The sequence below is a fragment of the Quercus suber genome, unplaced genomic scaffold, assembly GCF_002906115.3.
Source record: "Quercus suber isolate HL8 unplaced genomic scaffold, Cork oak 2.0 scaffold_885, whole genome shotgun sequence".
NCBI lineage: Eukaryota > Viridiplantae > Streptophyta > Magnoliopsida > Fagales > Fagaceae > Quercus > Quercus suber.
The window spans coordinates 56,870-61,368 of record NW_027070312.1 but is presented as its reverse complement, the minus strand read 5'-3'; the positions used below and the strand labels follow the sequence as shown (position 1 = coordinate 61,368).

The following is a 4,499-nucleotide window of genomic DNA, read 5'->3' as shown; positions in this document are numbered from 1 at the left end:
ATATTCCTATAAACATTCAGTGAATCACTAGGCAGCCAGTAGCATATTTGTCGTAATTCTCAGCATTATTCATTAAGTTAGCAAGACGCAAACTATAAGAAGTTCCCTTAATTTTTCTATACTCTTCCCACCATTTCATGAAGCTACTCCCAGTGAAGAAAATCTCAGGCGATACTGCATAATTTTTGATCAAATCCAACACATAGTTTTCAAATTCAATCAGTCTGCAATTTAATGATTCTTTCTCCATATCACTTTCTCCTTTGTGTGAAATGCGAGCTACTGAAATGCGAGCCTCCTCAACATGTGCCCAAAAGAGAGAATCATCTGTTAGACTTGATGCCACATTCTGTTTCTTCAAATCATTTAGACCACTAGAAGGTTTCTCCGTTTCCTTCAGCCATTGTTCCAATTTTTCATAATGTGACCTTGACAATCTGTAGTCTTGTGTGCTCCCTTGTAGTGTTCAACTATGTCCTGTGGTTCAATCATCCATCGATAATTTGTTCCTGCAAAGAGCCACTGGGTACGAAAGGAGGCACCTTCTTTCTGGGGCTTTTTCTCTGCTTCATCCACCATTTCTTCCCAATAATTAGTGAGGATTTTCTTAAACAATATCACATTAATATCATTGGTAGAGCATCCATTCTTGTAGCTGTCATAGAATCCAATTCCCTTTTGCTTGAAAAACTTCTTGTACCATTCAAAGAAAGCCATATTTATTTTTATTTCATTCAACTTCTTGTAGGGATCAAAACCTGCCCCTTGGACTTGAACAATTTCAATTCCTGCTCTTCTGTCTTTGTAATCAGATTGTTCAGGCCATTGTTTTGTGGTTGTTGTTGCAACGACAAGAATTTTACAAGTTAGTAATTTTCGCTATTTTTGAAATATTAGAGATTTTGGTTACTTGTTGATCAAGAAGCATTTCATTCTTTACATGGTTTAGGTGTATCATATATCATATGTGTACCATAGCATGACATATATCACAAATAAGCATTGTAATTATATTTGATCTAAAAAAATAAAGTTGTGATTGAGCTACTTGTGGTCACTTCAGTCCATTAATTGCTACTAGTTGAATAATAATGCCTGCCCGTAGTGGAGGTGTAGTCCATTGAAGCAACCCTGTGGTATGCCCACAAATTACCTTACGATTCAGATATTCCACAATCTTTCTGTAGAGCTCCAAAACTTGATTAGGATTTTGATTTTCAGGACCCTCTGAGTAGGTAGCCATCAACAACTCCAAATGGTTTGAGAGTCCTCAAAACAACCACATCCGGATTCCGAAAACAAGAGAAAAGTTCCAAAAGGCTTGTAAACATTTGTATTTAGGACTCTTGGTACTGGATCTTGGTCAGAAACTAAATGCAGAAAACAAGAGCTCCATGTTGGGTAGTTCAATATGGCATTTTGCAGGCCACTATCACCAATAAGGGGTGAACCAAAAGTGATTCAAAGTGGGTGTTTGGTGATCCAAAAAATGATTGTTTCTAGCAACCATAAGGTAAATAGAGAGGCAACAGATCCTCCCAAAAAGCTGCCAGTGATAATTAATGGTTTGGAATTGTCGATCTGCATTAACATTAGAATCTTACTATGTTATTGATATGGCAAATCACATATAAGGGGATAAAAAGACAAGTCACTTTCTCAAAATTCTTTTAATCAAGTTTTAAAAAATCCTATAGTATTCGCTCCGAATTGTTTTTTTTTTTTTTTTTTAATAAAAAGAACAGAGTAAGTAATATACGCGTATTATATTACATTTTTATACTATGTATTTTTAGAAAACTCCAATTTTTCTATTAAATTATTTCAGAAATACGCTTTTTTATTAAGTGTATAGAGAATATAAATTACACGTATTATACTTATACAAAATACTTTATAATTAATTTTTTTTAATACTTTGTATTTGACTAATCTTTATACAACAACAAAAATTCAAATTTGTTATTTTTAAGCATCACGTTTTACTATCATATAAAACATCAATATATTAATTTTTTTTAATCTTGAATTTTTTTAGCTATTAATTATTATTTTTCTATAATTTGGATTATTAGATCTTGATATATTTATATATATATATATATAAAAATAATTAATTTACTAATTTGAGAATTATTTCAATTACTTTAATATGATAATTAATTGGCTAATTTGGTTGAAAACAAGCCAAAAAATAGAAAATATTTACTAGATACTCTTTTCTTCTTCTTTTTTGGGGAAAACGGTAGATTCCAAATAATCATTTTTTTTTTCTAAACAATATCATATAAAACTATACCTTTTTTTTTTTTTTTTTTTTTGAGAAGATTATAAACTATACTAAGATATCGAAAATCATGCATTTACTCAAAAATTTAATTCAAATTCATAACATATCTCTATGTACTTGAGAGAAAATATCTCTATGTACTTTAAATGAATAAATCACATAAATAATCCATACCATATATTACTAATCACTAATTATGAATGTAGTTATGGAATACATATAATAATAAATATCGTATATGTGATAATGATATTAAATTTTTTTTTCTTGAGATATCACGTTATTTTGATATTCATAGTAGAAAATTATTTATTGAATCTAGAAAAGAGTTTTCAATATCTTAAAATAGGGTTAAAAAATACATAGTTTCAAATTTCATATATATTGTAACTTTTTTTTTTTTTGAGAAATATATATTGTAACTAGAAATAGAAAAAAAAGAAAAATTTGAAATATATGGATTTACGATCAGGATATTGGAAAATAAGTAAGAACTAAAAAGTATCTAAAATTTTGGATTAATAAAATAATTATACGAAAATATCATAAAAAAATATTATTAACAATAATTTAATAAGGACTTAACAAATGAGTAGCTACCAACTCGCGAGAAGTAACGGCCCCATTTCTATTCTGGTCAAACAGACAAAAAAAACATGCTAACCATTACGACCATCAATTTATTGTACTTTTCAATCACAGTCATGCTCATACTCAAGCTTTTGCCAAGCTAAGTAGTATTATGTAAAAAAACAAATAATTAAAAAGAAAGATTTTTCAGGCGATATAGGTACCTCAGATTTCAAGGAGGGGAGCCTGTCCCTGATGGAGGCAAAAAGCTCAAGAGCAGCTTTGTTAATGGCGAAATCTGGGTTTTTTTTGGTGCACAGAAAATTAAAGAGAGGAAAAGACTCCTCAAGAGTTGATGATGAAACCAAATCTCCTCTTTCCTGAATATAGTCTTTGGCACGAGCAGGTTGAGTAGAAAAAGCTACGATGGTACAGTTTGATTGCTGAGCAACTTTGTGTCTTACTGGGTGTTCATTTTGATTGATTTTTTCTCCGTGAAGATCCTGAACCGTTGCCAAGGATTAGTTCAGGACACCAGAGCTGACCACGAAATTTGCCAATTCTGGCCCATTGCTAAATGTTTGTGGAGGATCCATAACCAGTCTCCAAATTTTGAAACTAAGGGTCTGTTTGGTTCCCGAAAAATACTTATTTTCCGGAAATGCTATTTTCCGGAAAAGGAAAATATTTTCATGTGTTTGGTTGTATTATGAAAATTATTGTGAAAAATATTTTCATGTGTTTGGTTCGATTAGGAAAATGCTATTTTCCTACCATTTTTTCACATTTTCCGGCAACAACAACAACAAATTCCGGCGGCAACAACAACAACAACAACAAATTCCGGCAACAACAACAACAACAACAACAAAAATTTCGACAACAACAACAACACTGTCGTCGACGAGATCGAGGGAGATGGTTCGAAGTCGAGGTCGAAGGCGATGGTTCGAAGTCGAAGGTCGACGAGATCGAGGGTGATGGTTCGAAGTCGAGGTCGAAGGCGATGGTTCGACGTCGAAGGTCGAACGCGATGGTTCGTCGGTCGAAGGTCGAAGGCGATGGGTCGTCGGTCTCGGTCTGGGTCGACGGTCTGGGTCTGGGTCTAGGTCGAAGATCGGTGGGTAGTGGGTCTTCGTGGGTCGACGGCGAGTGGCGGTGGATCGTGGGTCTTCGTGGGTCGACGGCGAGTGGCGGTGGGTTGCCAGAGCTGGGCTCTGGGTTCGTGGCTCTCTCTTCTTCTTCGTGGGTCGCTCCGTTTCTTCCTTCCTCTCTCTCTGTTTCTTCCTTCCTCTCTCTCTCTCTCTCTCTCTCTCTCTCTCTCTTTCTCTCTCTCTCTCAATTTTTTCCGGAAATACTTTGAAGTGAAAATGGGTACTGAAAATAATTTCCGTTGGGTTAGGGAAAATTGGAAGTGATTTTCCGGAAAATTTTATTTTCCGGAACAACCAAACACGCGAAAACGTGGAAAACCATTTTCGAAAATCATTTACTCCCAATTCAAACGCAGCCTAAAGCTATATATGTCGTTGTTATAAATTACAGTCCACTGCTAAATCTACAACCAAGAATCAAAGGAAACAATACCTAAGAAATGGCGGTGGATCAAAGTTTAGAAGTGAATTTCTTGATCAAAAAC

General features: G+C 34.0%; 1 pseudogene; it reads right to left on the bottom strand.

Moving 5' to 3' along the window:
• Window positions 1–16: 16 nt before the first annotated feature.
• On the bottom strand, window positions 17–3,456 carry LOC111990916 (senescence-associated carboxylesterase 101-like; annotated as a pseudogene).
• Window positions 3,457–4,499: the final 1,043 nt, after the last annotated feature.